The sequence below is a fragment of the Eucyclogobius newberryi genome, unplaced genomic scaffold (assembly GCF_026437365.1).
Source record: "Eucyclogobius newberryi isolate DKJ021-1_F unplaced genomic scaffold, fEucNew1.0.hap1 SCAF_5, whole genome shotgun sequence".
NCBI lineage: Eukaryota > Metazoa > Chordata > Actinopteri > Gobiiformes > Gobiidae > Eucyclogobius > Eucyclogobius newberryi.
This window is the reverse complement of record NW_027316167.1, coordinates 17,144,181-17,161,796: the sequence shown is the minus strand read 5'-3', so window position 1 is coordinate 17,161,796 and position 17,616 is coordinate 17,144,181. Positions and strand designations below refer to the sequence as shown.

General features: G+C 40.6%; 1 protein-coding gene across 4 annotated transcripts in view; it reads right to left on the bottom strand.

The window, feature by feature from the left end:
* The window catches only part of ankrd11 (ankyrin repeat domain 11), a 126,016-nt gene that overhangs the window by 76,649 nt on the left and 31,751 nt on the right, over positions 1–17,616 (bottom strand). For all 4 annotated transcript variants that reach the window (XM_072465862.1, XM_072465864.1, XM_072465863.1 and 1 more), the window contains exon 2: positions 8,206–8,281. The gene's annotated coding sequence lies outside the window, so the exon portion shown is untranslated. The remainder of the gene's footprint in view (positions 1–8,205; positions 8,282–17,616) is intronic.

Here is a 17,616-nt window from a genome sequence, read left to right as displayed (position 1 = left end):
CCCCCCTCAGCGCGGAGCCCGGGGGGAAGGGGGCGGGGGGCGGGAGGATGAGGGGGGATGGTGACGCGTGCCTGCCCTTATGACGCGGTGTTGCACCCACCCCCCGTCAGTTTGGAGATTCGAGGAAAGGAGATAGTCTGTACTATAGCTAAAAACTGCGGGAATCAATAAAAAAAAAAACACTCTGGGTACATATATGAAACACAAATAATAATGCAATGTAAGAAGGTTAAAAGCTCTGAAAAGTCGATTTTGCATGTTATGGGACCTTTAAGGTTTACATTTGTTTAGCCTATGGTTTAACATTAGCTAAACAGACATTGTTCACTTAGAAGTTAATTCAGCTGAAACACTCTGAATATATCCATATTATTTTCTTTTCAAATCAAGTCACAATTGTGACTCATGAATCTAGACAGAACTGTATCGTACAGGAGCAGTTACCGGAGAGTACTTGGAATCATTTCAGGTTTTAAAAATAATGCAATAGAGTAATATCTGAATATAACCAAGTCCTTTACAATGAATTTCAAATTTTTAACAATGTTTTTGGGATTTTGGACATATTAGAATTAAAACAAGATATAATAGCAACTGACAACAGGCCTGTTGAACCTGAGTGTTGTTCTTGAAAAGTTAACACAACCTGTCAATATCCAGAAACCCTACATTTTCAAACCAAGGTCAGCTCCTGCACAAGTTCCAACAGAGACAGACCAAGATGAGCCTCTTTTATGGAATAAAACCAACAAAACATGAAAAACTAGACATACCAAAAGAAAAACTACAAAGGGATCTCTGTCAAATAGAAACAATGGAGCAGTTGCAAATGTGAAGCGTGACAAATGTTTTATTGTAACAATTGCTTACACTATGCATTGATATACTAAAGTATCAATCAAAGTTGGCATATCATTTAAAAATCAAAATATTGCATATTTTGAAGGGGCAAAAGTCCAGGATATCACCCAAGCTGAAACCTGTGAATAGTAGAACAATATCCAATTCAATAAAATGTATTTTTGTAACGCCCAAAACAAAGACAACAGCCATTGAAGGGCGACACGATTAAACAATGTTCATAACCAATATTGTTCAGTTATATCTCCACCACCGTCATAATGACATATTCACATTTCAGTAATAACAAGATTTTAGGGATAAACAGATATATTGGCCCATTATTGGTATCAGCCAATGTATTCACGTCTTTGAGTAATATCTGCATCAGCGAAAAGCACTGATATCAGTCCGCCGACATTACGCTTTGATGATTCAAGTTAACTTTGCTGACCCTTCAAAACAGGAAGAAAACAACAGCTCGAGCGAAAAAAATGTAAGCCCCCGGACAAAATTATTTGGACGGGGTGTTTTCAAATCCTAGCTAAAAGCCTGCCCGTGGGTGCATGTCGGGCCAAGAAATGATCATATCATAGGTTGAGGTGGCTCATGAAAGGCTGACCACAGTCTCGTGTCTCTGCACTGTGGTGCATGCAGGCTTTTAGCTAGAGGGCCGTCTTGCCGTCTTTTGGACGGGGTATCTCGACATGTGGACGGACATTTGAGGGCAAGGACGGTGTAATTTTTATTAATACATTTTAGAAAAGGGAATATCATCATTAAATCAGGCCGGGAAGCGTTTGACGATAGTCCGCGGCGGACTATCGTCAAACGCTTCCCGGCCAAGCGAAAATATATATATATATATAAATAAAAATAAAGATTTTTTGTGGCCTGTAGGCTTTAAACGAGGTGAAATAGTTCTTTTGATCTGCTGTTTGTGCTGCGCTCCTCTCTCGAGAAGGAGCTGTGGACCTGATCAGAAGCTGATCTGTGCAGAAGATGCTGCTGCAGCATGTTCAGACGAGGCCAATTGTTTGGCAAGAAACATGCAATAATTTACTAGATAGTGTTCCTTATATTTCTATTTGGATCAGTTGGTTGGATGTATCAAGTTATTAGAGCAGAATGGATTTATAAATAAGTGCTTTGTGGATAAACATGAAATTTCATACATTTTCTTATTCAGAGTAAAAACATTAACCATTTGGTACATTTTTAAGACCCTTTTTTCAAAAATGTATCGGGATACGTATCGTAATGAGGGAATTGTATCGGAATATACAAGTATCGGGATACGTATCGTATTGTGACCCCTGTATCGGGATACGTATCGTATCGCAAGGGTCTTGGCAATACCCAGCCCTAGTCTGTGGTATAAAATGTCTATATCAGTTCACCACTACTAAATTTCAGTAAATAACTGAAGTGAACCCACCCAGGGTTGATTTTCCTGAAACCAGATGCCCCTCTGACATACAGAGATGGGGACAGCATCCATTATCACAACCATCATGGCTGGAAAGTGTAGAGTTGGCATCTTAACCGCGCTCAGTGCTCATTCAGACCTTTAATAGCTCCTGCTTGAGCTGCCTTCCTCCAAAAGAGTCTAGCTTTCCACACGACAGGGCAATAAAACCAAGCAGAGTTTCCAAATGTAACTGGAAATTCTTAAACATGAGTAGCTTTCAAATACCAATGATATGTAAGCTAACTCAGGCTAATAGCATGGAAACCAATATGGGCCAATGTGGAGCTGTTTAAAAATACTGATCAGTCTTTTTGCCGCACATTGACAGGAACCTCAAAACAGTAGGCACCCAAAATATTCAGCATTTAGTCTGGGAGCAACCCCTAACACTTAACCTAATTAATTGTTCCTAAAACTAATCCAAACACTGACCTAACCTTAACACTTGCTAGCACAGCCAAAGGAACGCAAACAGGACTGTTATGCACTGCCCCGGACGAAATGCTGAATATTTAGGAATCCCCTCAAAACACAGGACTACTTTCTTATACTTATAAAAGTTATGGACGAATTACAACCACAAATATATCATGTTCGACAACAGTTTCAAGTTCTTCTTATACTGAACAGAGGTTATGTTTGTGTTGATGCAAACAAAAGCACAACATGCACAAGTGAGAGTTACTTCAACGTTATCTTTTCCTTCCTCACAGTGGACAAAGGCCTGGTAACACTAAAGTTAGCCATCCACATCAGACAGTGTTTTGGTGTATGCTTTACTTTGACAGACTTGGCTCATGACTAATGCACAGCAAATTACTGCAGCGAAAACAATAATAGATTATTATACATTAAAGCAGGGCACACAGCAATTTACTTGATATGGTTTCACAGACAAAAAAGAACAAAACGACACTAGCATAGGTTGTGTTCATGTTCACATATAATTTATATGGGAGATTGTATATTTCCTGCAAATAAAATCCTCAATAAAATCCACAAGTTGAAGCATATTATTAGATATTGGCTCTACACAAGTGCCATATTAATCTTATGGTTTACAGTCCTTTCAATTGACAACAAGCATGACCTTGGCACCACTTTCTCAAGCTATTGTGAAAAACGTATATTTGTTTTGTTTACTTATGCTGACATAGAGACATTGAACTTTGGACCGGCCCTTGATGTCACTTGAAAGGAACTTATTCATTCTTTCTAGTTATGTGTAACAAATTGAGTGTGTTTATATTAGCCTCAAATTCAAAAGTGGACAACAAGTGTCTCTCTTACAGGTCCGGATGAAGCCAACAACACAAGAAGGAGCAGCAATGACAAAGACCACCAACATTATAAAGCAGGAGCTGGTTTAAATGATTTTAAGCATCAGGTAGCGCTCCTGTGTGTGCCTGTGTGAACATGTACTTAAGCTGCTGGATAACAGAGCTCCATGACCTCCCAGCGAGCACAAAACAACAACGCAATGAAAGCCTGCCAGCACGCACATTAGATACTGTTTATTTTTAGAGCTTTTAAACCCAATCACATCGTCCAAAGCAGTTCAGCAATGCAGTAGCATATCCAACATAGGAAAAGGATGCGGGCTGCATTCATATTATTTTGGCTGTAATATAAAGGGCACGTCCTTGGGAAATGTGTGTGACTCAGAGCTGCACTGTAAAGTGCTTCTGTTTATCCTTTTCACTTGGCGCCTACGACTCCCGAGATGACTGGAGTATTCTACACCACACACAGCAGAGCATCCTACCGACCACAGCCAGCTCAAAGTGCAGGGGAAGCCTACACAAACTGATGAGCTCTTTTATGAGCTGGTACCAGAGCCATGAAGGTAGGTAATGATCAACAAAGACATGCATTTCAGTAGAATATACATAGAAACAAACTTTACTGATTATAGTCATGAATTTCATTTAATTGTTATAAAAGACCCAAGAGCAGAGACATGTTCAACAGCCAAGTCAGTAAAAAAGAGAAAGTACGCTATAATAATCATTATCAAAAACCAGATGCCCTGGTGTGTTCTATTTAGTGGTATCAATCAATAAAAAATAAATCTGATTATGAATGAATCACTGATCACTGATGAATCATTCTTTGGAAATATAATTAATCATAATTATTTGCACAGTGCACTTACTTAAATTGCATTCTTTAAACGTAACTCTAAAAAAGTTCCAATTTTAAATATGTTTGCAAATTGTTGCACATTTTCTTGTTTTTATCTTTGTTTTTATAATTTCACTTAAGTCTGAAGAAATTACCCTTCAATTTAATAATAAATCTGTGAAGTCACATGATTTAAGTAAATTTACATGAACAAAGAAGAAACAACGGGTTTAGTGGGGTTCAAGGCCCTTCAATCAAAAGGCTTTATTGTGACAGATGTAAGCTGCTGGGATCGGCCTGGCGCTTTCCAGGGTTCTGTAATAGTTTGGTGGAATACTTGGTCCATATTACTCATGTTCGCACTCACGCGTCACAGTGTGTGCGGTGTTCAAGACGAGAGCACCACTGAGTCTTTGTGCATATACTGCTCTCCACGATCGGAAACATTAGCCATTGATCTGTGCTCGTCCATGTGAAGACTTATGGAATTTACACTTAAATGTGATAACAGCGCTGCTCCTGAACACCTAACCTTAATCTAAGCCCTGGACTAGAGCTACAAATAACAATTTTGGTATTTGATTAAGCAAGCGATTAGTCCTTTGATTAATCGATCAGCAGTTTGGATAGCAAAGGCCAGTGAATACTCACTAAATTTAAGTGATGCCGATTGTGGACATTTTTATTGAGCATGAATGCAGACAAAGACGATAACAATTTATTTAATTACTAAATTAGTTGACAGTTATCTCAATAATTGATTAATTGATTAACTTGTTTCAGCCCGGATCTGAGCAGTGGCTAGCTGTCTGCACAAACAAGCCATGCTATGTGGGAACAAAAAAGCCTTAATCCAATGTTTATTGGCCTTTGCACGATTTGCGATTAATTGGGACCCAGCCTTAAAAAAATGCTTTATTAGAATTTAAAAACTGGGCTTTATTTCAGAAACCAACAAAGCAACAGTGTGTACTTCAAGTAGGTAATGAACGTACAAATTATTGCAGTATTCTCCAATCCTGCAGTGACGCTTCCTAAAAACAGGTTTTCATAAGCCCACACAATTTGTACACAATTTTATTCCTCAAAAGACCTTTGACCTTTTGTGTAACTGCTTTGGACCCGCTGACATGCTGTAAAGCCCACCGTGGTGCTCCTCTTCTGTGAAAGCAGACGACCTCAGAAAGGCCTCAGATTCCAATGCCTCAGATGTGCGTTCCCGCTCATTCAGCATGCTATTAACGTGTTTCTCTGCACTCGCTCCACAGTAGCGCGCCTGTTCCCCGCACACAGACACCTTCTATACAGGACGAGTGTGCAGCCGGCTCGAGGAGGGCTGAGGAAGAAGGGAAGGCAAGCAAAACAAAGCCCCTTTAGTGGGCTCTGCACCCGGGCCACTCTAGCCTGGGTTTGTTACGTAACGTGCGGTAGCAATGCAAACTAAAGGAACAAGAGCTGAAGAGGAGATATAAAACAACAAAAGAACAATATGATTACTACTACTATTACTACAGTCTTTCATCCACATCAGCACAAACCCGACAGCTGCAGGCCTAAAATATAAAGTCTAAATAACAACATTGCTCTGACAAGGCATGTGGCACAATAGACTCGACTGGCTTTAACCAGTGTTGTTGTATAATGGGGATTACAGAGTCCACACACAATGTGATTTAGTTATACTAACTAATGACAGATAAAAGTGATAAAACAACAACCAGGAAAACTAAAAAACAAAACTTTCAAAAGGATACCTGGGTATCTTGCACAAAATATATATTTTTATATAGAGAAGGTAGAGACTTTGAAGCGCTGCCCTGGAGTAGCGTGAGGAAAGCAAAGCTGCCAATCTGTGCCATTGACTTCTTGCTCACAAAGCATTCACAAATACTCCCTGTGATTTGATTGTATTCATTTCACAGATAAAGTGACTACATTTACATGTCTGTCCTGCACCATACAGGTAGCCACTAGCAATAATGCGCGTCAGTGTTGAGAAGAACAGCTATAGCTTATTGCTTTTCTGATTGCATATTGGCTGTGTAATGGTACATTTAAAACACAAATATTATGCTTTACATCTCAAAGCCTGGTCAGATGGCGAGAATGAAGATATTATAGGCAAGGCAAGTTAAGGTTATTTGTAGAGCACATTTCATACACAAGGCAATTCAAAGTGCTTCACACAACAGGAAAATGCATTAAAATTACTAAGATATTACAGACCACATACATAGCATTCCAGACACTCTTTCCCATATTTATTTGACATTGCCAGGTGTCAAATATGACAGGTGTCTCTGGGATGGACACATCACCTTTAGATTGATTATTTCCCATATCATTGCGCTATCTGCACACTGCACATGTGCTGAGCGTATGTATCTTATACTACGACTCTCTCGTCGACGCCTCCACCTTATGTGTGGCGCTTTGTATCTTTAACGACAGACCCAGTCTCGTCTGCCCCCTCCCTAGCCATTATAATGGCATTACCAAAAATACACAGTCACATAAGCAAACACCACCTCTGAGTCGTGCTAAGCAGCGTGACAGCCAGGTGGAGAAGTAAAGCTGTTAAAAATAAAAGTCTGATTGCGATTTACAGAGTGGCTGCCGGGAAGCCATGTGACGGGCATCACATGAGCAGAAAGGGGGAGGACTGCTGCCTCTGCCACCATAACAGGCGTGTGATCAGTTTCCTTGGTCTCTGCGGACAGTAAGCAGATACAGGCACTATGCTGCTCCAGAGGTGAAGATGAACAATAGACAGGATCAGAGATACATGCTCAATCTATATCTTGCCAGACCATTCATTTTAAAGATTAAGAGCTATAGATCAAACTGAAAAATATTAATTTCGTTTGTTAACTAATTAAATTGGACCCAATCCTAACCATTAATAAATACTTTTTAGTTACTTTGCCAACAGACTGCCTACATACAATTCAATACCAAAAATGATACAATTATGTTGAATAGTGCAACTCTTATAAGCGATGCATTTTTCATTGTATTCTTGGGTCCAAACCCAAGCAGCAGCTGCAGTGCTGAGGCTGTGACCGCACATTACACTGTCCATCACAAAACCACACCCAGGCCTCGACACCGGGACTGGGAGGCAGAGGGTAGGCCTGATCTAAGCTGCTTTTGAAATAAATGCATTCCACGGGATCCAGCTCAATGCAGCGCTTACAACCTGCCTGTTGCTACAAGCAGCATTTACACAGCCTCCTGCAAGTCCAACGACACAAGCGTGGACAGACACACACAAAAAACATCATATTTGATCATTTATGATTCTTGTGGACTAAGTGTGTTATTTTGCCATGAGTGAAAAACATGGAAGCATGCAACACGGGAATTTCAAAGGACAAGTTAGTATTAGCCAACAAATATTTACATTATTCATTCTTCGTCAACAAGATGGTAGCTGGTACATGTCACGTATTGAAAAACAGAAGATTTAATTACACAGCAGTAGGTAGGCTAAAAGCCACACTCTTGTTCTCTTTGTAATAATGGGCAAGCAGTTACATAATCATGGCCAAACAACTTGAATTTAGAAACTGCTTAATTGGAAATGCAAGATAACCACGTCCAAAACAACACTAGTAACGTTGACACATTTATTTTCAACTATGTATACCACCAGTTGTCACATTACAAAAAGTACTTCATCGTCACATACCAACACTAATTAAACCAGTATAAACAAACCACATTTCAGCTCAACAGCAGCAGTATTTAAAACTCTGATTAGAACTTACCGATTCCATGTTGTCGGGACTATCAGTGGGTTAAAATCCAACCAGGAAAAACACCTGCTGCAGACTCCAGAAATCCCTGAAGGGAAAAAGGCAGAAAAACAAGGATTAATTTCCAAAACAAACACATTTTTGACCTTTTGCCAGATGATAATTAAAAATGCCTCACATAACATTTCTCACTTGAATGTTGGCAGAGCAAAAATGCCACCACACACTTTTGCCTTGAACTAGACAACTGATCATTACAGAACCTGAGTAGTGTTTAATATGTAAAAAAGATATATATACTGTATATATACAGTATATTTTTTTAGAGAAAGCATTCCGTTTATGTTGGTTGAGTGTGAGCCTGAGAAAGCAGAACATTTCCATATCTGGTGCACAGAGTCCAGTCAAAGTGCTCCTGGCTGACCCTTCCTCCTGGGGTCAGAATTTAGAAGGTGGGACATTGGATGGTGTTCAACAGAGGCCTAGTGTTTGGCAGCACGGCTGACACCCCCTCCCCGGTTAAACCCACATTTGTTCCATCAACCTGGTTTTAAGTTATCAGACGGAGACAGAGGCCAGCAGTCGGCCACAGGCAGCCAACTGTCAGTTTTAGCACTACTCAGAAAACGCGGCATTCACACCAACGCATCAAAATGTCCCTCCAAATCTACAAATGCATCCACAAATGTGTTGATTTTATCACATGCAAGTTCTCATTTGTGTGGCGGTGACAGCATGACAACAGCTCTCTGCTTTGGTGATGGAGGGCAAAGGCGCAGACTGCAGAGTGGTGTAGGTGGGTGATGGGACAGGATTAAGGCCAGACCTTTCCCACATCCCAGTGTGTAACAATGCTGTTACATACACTTTTATCTTTGTGTTGAGTGGAACCTGTGGGCTTTTCCCAGTGGGAAACAAAGGATTGAGGGATTGTAATAATCCAACAGGAAGCACAACGCAGCTATCAACAAGAGCTGAGTGCAACGTAACTAATGCTGATCCTATTCAAAACGTCATGAGTTTAAAAAAATAAAACAGCGGCGCCCCAATAATGCCACATGATTAATATAGCTGCTTACACTCAAAACTGTCCCCAATGGTCTTAAGACACCAAACATACGCAAATGTCAAAAAAGTGTTTTTCAATGTGATTAAATGTCATCAAAACTGTATTCAGTGCAGCATATTGTGAACATGCTCAATTAATACTAATCTTTGATGCATCATCTTCCCAATGCCATATAAAGCCCTTGAGTCACCTTTAAATGCACACAGACTTCTCATGTTCAGGACCAGTGCCGTGAGGGGCAGAGAGATAGTTCTGGAGGTTTACAAGGCGTGTTATGTAAAGCCTTGACTCAGAGGACCAAGCAGCATGTCTCCTGTAAGAGACACCAGCGCACAGCTCGCAGACTAGTTTTTATTACAGAACTATTTTGGGCCACGCATTTTCCCGCCAGTGTGGCAGATAAGCTTCCAGCTGATGTTGTAAGTGTGGATGCTGCCATACAAAAACAATACGTTGGCAATAAATTCTATAAACAAGCGGAGATGACACATAATGCATGTGCATAAAAAGTGGGAGAAAGCCCTGGTGAACAGTGGACAATGGACACTTTACTGCTGGTTTAGGAACATAGACATCTGCCGTCCTGTTTATCTGCCTCTATTGTAATTACAGTCACAGCCTTCATTTTTACAGAGCGGCCTCTGTAGGAGACGGGGCAGGAGGTCTAATACACACACTGAACCCAAACACAGGACAAACCCTACAAACCCTCAGGCTACAGGTGACTGTCCCTCCATCAGAGACATGAGACAGCCCAGAGACACACAGACACAGAGACACAGACACACAGAGACAGACAGAGACACAGAGACAGACAGAGAGACAGAGACAGACAGAGAGACAGAGAGACAGACAGAGAGACAGAGACAGACAGAGAGACAGACAGAGAGACACAGAGACACACAGACACACACACAGACACACACACACAGACACACACACACAGACACACACACACAGACACACACACACAGACACACACACACAGACACACACATATTCCAATACCATCCTCAGCATTAGATCTGAACAGTGTAATCCGGAAGTATCTTGATGCAAACAAATCTATTATGGGAAGAAAAAAGCTGCTCAAGGATTAGATGGCAGCATCTCAGACCTGTTCAGAGAACAGCGAGAAGCATGATCAAAGTCACCACATACCGGCTCCAGTCTGAACTCACTGGAACATTCAACCCAGCATGGCTCTTAGATGAGAACTTCCAGCTGTTTTATCCACCGGCAATGAACAATAAGCACCAACATCTGCTGCAGAAACACAAGTAAAACAAACCAACAAATCTTCAATGTGCCGGTTAGAGCCAACAGTGTGAGTGCCGTGACAGTGTAAGACTCATAACACGTTTCACATATGAAAGTGAAAAGGAAAAGTGGCTTATTGCAACGGATGAAACAAAGGTCACTTCCCGAAGTTATCGTTAATACATTTACGAGTGTAGTTGCACTTAAAGGCGCAATAGACGATTTTTCGGTGATTTGAGAACGCAGGTGGAAGTGCGCACTCCCCCGTGCGGACTGATACAACACACACGTGCGTTTGTTTATTAGCGCGACGGATCGCATCGCATCTCTTGTCTCACGTAGATTTCCGTCTTCTTCTGGGTCAGCTTGAATAGTCTTTCTCCGTCTTCATTTTGTCCCGTACACTGAGGGAACTATTTTATGATGGATCAATGCGCTTAGACACGCGAAAACTTGCTACTCATGGAGACGAGCCAGAACGTGGCTGCAGGTGAGCAGTAGGTGCGTTTTATGATTGATACGTGGCAGGACTAATCGGCAGTCCACGCCACGAGGAAATAAGACTCAGATTTGGGCCAAAAAAAATTGTCCATTCAACCTTTAAACAACCACATTCAATTTATATTTGCCCCAAAACCAGACCACTCTTGTCCCAGTCCACATGCAGGTCAAAGAAGTGAATATGTGTGCGCTGGTGCAGAGGGACATTCAGGCCAGTCTTGGCATTATCACAGAATCTCTGTAGTTTTAATTGGTTAAAAAAATTGTTATCATACAAATACCTGAACTTTTGGCAAACATAATCGAGTGGCATCTCATTTAAGTTGGCCAAGTGATTTTCAGATATGCTAGGAACGGCGCTGCTTGCATTTTCTCTCCGCAACGCAAATAATCACATTGTTTTGACTTTCATTTCATCAGTGCAGATCAAAACAAAACGTGCCAATACGCTATGGTAGTGTGTCATATCCGCTGATCAAAATGAGTAAGAGCATGTAAATGTAGTGACTGGCATCAATAATGAACACATTCCGGGACATACTGTGTTCCAAGGATGTACAAAAGATTTGCACTACAAGTCTGAGAAAGATTTGATCCAACCAAGGGACTTTTCATAGTTTTTACTTCAGTTCTTAAGCTAAACAAAGTCTTAAAGAGCAGAAATGATGAAGAAATACAAAAGTGAACAAATTACACATGTAGTGACACCATATCATTGAGATTTAGCCCTTTTTTTTCTAACTCTTTTGACTAGAAAAACTGCCTACTACTACTTTACGTATTCGTTCTTGACCTCATTAGTCAATCAGTTGTTGCAACCCCTGCCAAATACACAGGGAAGTGCAATGTTTTAAAATGAACACAAAAAACACTGGAATCCTGATCTGGCTCCAAGAAAATTGCAATATACATTTTTCCACATATCGCCCACCCCTAGCAGCCACTGATGTATTTGGGTCCGAGACAAAGTCTTAAGGTATTATTCACTGCATTTACATGAACGCCAGAAACATTTGATAAATTGCCTTGTCCAATTTCAATTGTGTGTCCAAATTGCACTTAACCTGTTACCACCCACCTATTTTCGCCCTGTGCACAATGGTTGGACATACCCAAATGGCATTGCTTATTAAAAGAGGATCTTACAGCCCACCTGCAAGTGTGATGCATCATTAGAAAGCTAGTTTCTGCAGATGTGCACATGAACACTGTCAGGGCTTCAGAACTTACACTACAGAGGCCCAAACATAAACAAAACATCCTTTTTTTTAGTCTCGCCTGAATATTGTCAATTTGTAATGGTCCTGAGCATGACATACTTCATTGTGTGCTTATGCTGTTCACTGTACATGATGTTTATCTTGTTGACAACAACTGTGTAAAGTTTCAGATCTCTAGGAACAGGCATTTTGGTGCTGTTGACCTTTTTGTATCAAAAAGTATATTCGGAACAAGTGATCCAAATATGTGCCAACTGTGCCAAACTGTTTTATTACAATTTTAGCTCCTCTATGATCATACAACATACATTTTGATGTTTTTATAGGCCACTAATACCCATTATAACTGCTAAAAACAATGAATGTGAAAATGTGTATTTATGAGTTTACCCATGAATTTCCCATATAAAGATGAAAAAAAAGGTATATATATATTTTTATTTTATTTTTGTATTGATATAATAATACATATATCTAACAAAATACGCGTCCCAAAGGCTAATAAAATCAGAAAATGTGATGCGTAAAATCTAGTCGCAAAATGCAGAAAAATCTAGGCTCTGACAGCCTTACGCACGAGAACAGGGAGAATTCTGTGTAAATAAACCCTTTGTCCCGCCTACCTGTCAAAAGGTCTCCTCATTGGCTAGAATAATATGTCACTCAAAGTCTCCTGCGTGTCTGTTAGCAGAAGCTAAGGGCTAAAAACAAAGATGGACGCACGCTTCGGAAGCGCCGCATTTTTTTCCCTCCGGAGGCTGTAGCAAACAAACCCGGTGACAGAAAAAATCGTGGATGGTCTCATTCTGTAGGTAACAGTCTAAGGAAGAGATCGATGTCAAACATTATCTTATAAGTCAAACAGGTCATTTGTTATGGACGGAGAAATGCGGCGGACAAGCGCATTCTCGCCCGGGCGAGAAACGAAGAAAAGTTTGTTTACTTGACAATATCTCGAAATCGGATAACTTCAGGAAAAATAGTGGATATTGTTTTTCAATGATTCCTTACGGACAGACTGAGCACAAGGATGTACAGAATTAAAGCCGTTTCGTCCGTCATAAACAGCAAACAGGTAGGACATGCGTTTGTAAAAGTTGAGACTTTCTCACAAACTATTGGCAATTGCTTCTTGGGGCATATTATTCAATGTAAATCAATGACATATTCGTTTTGTTGAGAAAATAAGCTTTAAAATGATGTATAACTTGCTGGTATTGACCACGGAAATAAAAGTGATGATGTAAGAGAACTTTTGTAATTTGGAAAATGCTTGCCGGCGGACAGGTGGATGGTAACAGGTTTTAAACCGGGCACGTTGAGGTGCTGTGGATCGATTATCCCAAATCCATTAGGCATAAACAGCCCTGACCTTTACTAGTCCGTATTAAGATGTAAACAATGAATTGTACTGCAGCTGGACAAATGTAGCCATGCATGCTCGCACGACCCCTGCAGCTCGTATTATACCGAGGACAACATGCTATTGCAGGACAAACGAATGAACTTTAGAACAGTCGGTTTGTGAACCCCAAACAGACTGGCAACTTGTTTAGTGGGACTGGCGCACGCAGTCACAGGTTCAGGCTGAGAACGTCCCCCATCATACCACATGCCATAGAAATTCTTCACCCATTCAGAATCTGAACTCATTCATTCATTAACTTCTCCCCAGAGAGAAGCAGGTGATGAAGTTATAAATCCGATATGTGGAGGCTTTTTGTGCTAAGAATCTGTACATTTCAAGGCATTTTAGAGGCATAAAACAACTGTGATTGAAAAAATTAAAAATATATATGTTTAATGCCCTAGTCTGCCATTAGAAAAAGCATATGGATGTTCTCATATGCCCCTCTCAACTCCACTGCCACACTGTGCTCTATTCTTTGTGTTTCCACCGCACTTTCTGATGGAAAAAACCCAGTTGGGTCCATGATGTGGTCCATGATGTGGAGGCAGAGCCACGGTGCTTACGGAAAGTCCGGGTTTGGAGCTAGAACTGAAAGCAACCTTGATATTTGGTTTAAACAAAAGAGCTTAAGGGTTAATTTTGTATTATCAACCACTTATATAATGTATGTATGCTATATATAACAAGCCTTGAAATAATTATTTTTACATCCCTATCAACATGACAGGTACCGCTCATTTGGTACCTGTCATGGCTAATTCTGAATCGGTCACAAGGAAAGGAAAATAGAATAACATAATTAATAAAAAATGAACTTTTATTAACATGTCTCGTTATCATTTACAGGCTGAGAAATAGATTTTCAAAGTTAGGGGCCAGGGGGGCCCCCTACCTAAAAAAGTTAGGGGCCCCCCAGCAATTTCAGGGGCCCACAAGCGCGCGCGGCATCGCGGCGTCATAAAAACAAGATAAATGTGTTGTTTTAAACATGGTTATTAGCATGTAAAAAAATTTAAAGTACTTTTATCTGTTATTTGATATGAAGAGCACAAATACTGAATCATATAAACCAGAGATCATGATCTTTAAAACTGTTTAATTCAATATCATCATGTTTCTTAGATACAAAATAAATACTGTTTACAGCATTTGACACAAGGAGATCTTGTGGAATTTATATAAAATCACAGCCTACAAAATAAACTACTAACATATATACATTGCCCCGATGCCAACAACTCCAAAGGGGGCAGGGCCCTTGGGGCCCTTGGATACTTCCACATTGACATTGTCCCTAATGAGCAAAATTACAGCTTTTGTTGCAAACAACTTTAAAAAAACTGAATTGCGAACTGAGGAGATTGACGCCCGCCAACCTCGATATCACTTGTGGCGCAAAATTAGACCGGGATTTTCCGAGTACAACCGAACGCAACCGAACGCAGCGGCCAATCAGATGCCCGCTTTCATCGACATTAGATCACGGACACTGCTCGGCCAATGAGAAGCGAGAAGACTGCAAAGTGGCATGTCTGTCAAAACGAAACTTAAGCGATGGAAATGCCCGCGCACATGCGCTCCGCTGCCTTCCTCCGCTGTATAACTACGGCAATAATCGTGGTCTGTAGTACAGCGCGCCCGAGTTTGTGCATAGGAATCGCTTTGGGCATGTTCACCGCGCTGTTTTTGCCTATTAAAAATATATATTACGGCGAAAAATTTGCGTTGGTCATTGTGTCCAGAACCTTGATTTTCGGTCATTGCGCCGGTCATTGACCGTGTCCAGCCCGTTATTTCGAGGCTTGTATAATGTACTATTGGGGTAACTCACTTACGAAGCGCATCACAGTAATGTTAACCTTATGGCACAGAAACAATAGGCAGCAGCTCAATATGGCAGGGGCGGTCCTGCCTGCAGCATGGCGCAGCATCAGGTATCAGGCCTTATTGTAATATGTGTACTAATTAGATTCAGTTATCTGCTGGTGAATGTGAAAACACAGAGGGGAAACCTGACACAGAGGGGTGTGGAGAGCGGGCCGAGGGAGGAGATACACTCCAACCACACCCACTTTGCTCCAAAACATCTACATTATTGATAAGTCGGCACAGGAGGTTCTGTGTAGGCCACACCCCACAGCAGCTCACCAGCAGCAAACCAGGGCACTGCATCTAGGACAGTTAGAAGAAAACACACCAAATTCAAATATTTTTTTTTAATATGATGTCATCTAAAAGCAAGACAACAAACTTCGCACTTAAATTTGTCTACAATGATCAGGTTCAAACCAGCAGAGCCCAATCAATTGTAATTGAATCAAAATCTTCATCTGAAATGTTGCAATTAATAAATCACAAAACTATGACTAAGAAAAACAACTAGATACCTAAATACTTTAATATGCTTCTGGGGGTTAGTCGTTTAGATCACAAAAGGCCTTAAATGATTTGCCACTTCATATCGTGGATAGTTTACTCCTTGTGAGTCCTAAAACCTCTTCTCTCAACTTTTAGAACCCGAGTCAGAAAACGTATTGATTACTGAAGTTAACAATTATTTCAATAATTGATTAGTTTCAATTTTTTTTTTTTTTTACAAACAAATACAAAGGCTTTCTTTATAAGTTTCCTGAACATTGACCATTACAGACTTAATGTCTGAATCTAGCTCCCATCATTGGGCTGACATTCAAGTATAGGATATTTTTTGCACTTTTAGTTCAATTAATAGCCAAGAAGCCCTCAGCAGCACACAGTAAACGCAAAGCAGTGCTTAGCATTTGGAACAATATTACCTGCTTTGCTAGAGCAAACAGGACAGTCTAAATATAATTTTTTTGTTTGTTTTATGATATATGTCTGTGCTTTTTGGAGGATTAATGCAGTGTGGCCTTATATACTTTCAATTGGTATTTAAACTTAAAATATGAAGAAAAAAAAATCAAAATGTTATGAGCATTTGCAGCCACCGTCATTTACTAATCTCCTGGAGCAAAAACAATGACCATACAAAAAAAATGACTGAGGAGAAGAACAGTTTGATTCTCATGTCCTGTTTGAAAACTACAAGCATCTTTCTTTGGAAAGCTCTCATTTGACGCAGAGCAATTATTTCATTTGTATAAATAATATGAAATCAAACAGAAATAACCAATTAGGGCTGCAACGATTATTCGAGTTAATCGAATAATTCGATTACAAAAAAGCTTTGATTATTATTTTATTGCTTCGATGCTTTGTTTAATTTACATATTTCATTAAAAACACGTGAATCTGTGGTGCGCGGAGCGCACGGAACGACTAGTGGTGCTTTTGTTTCCCACTGAGCTTCTTCCTGAAGCAGCTGAAGCACAACAGAGAGAGTGGCGTGTTTTAAACTCACGAGTGTGACCCATGGATCTATTATAGGTGCGACAGGGAAGAGTTTTGTTGTATAAAAGAGCACGGTGCCGCGAGCTGCTGCGAGCAACCACCACAATGAGCTCCGCGCGCCGCCGGCTCCAGCCTCCGCGTCCTCACCGCGCCACCGCAGACCCCGCGCTCCACACTCTGCATCCCAGTCACACTCGTACGTTTCAAACATGCCACACGCTCCTCTGCGGGGCCTTGAAACGGCCAATACATCTATGGAAACAGCAGGAGGACCGCGACCGTGTTATAATAATCTGATGTGAAACAGAAAGTCCGCGATGACACGGAGCCAACGCCGTAAAGTGACAAAATGCAAAATGTAGAGCCACCGCTCCAAACACCAGCATCACTGTCCCACACACAATGTTTTACAAGCAAATATCTTATTTTAGGTTATGTGACAGAAACGCAAATTAATTCATACTGTAACTGTTACAGTCTGGTGACAAGTTAATTAGCCCATTATATATATTCTTTATATATTCTTTATATACAAACAGAACACTTTGGACTGAAGAGAAATGTTGCTGTTTTTGGGACAAACTTGTATG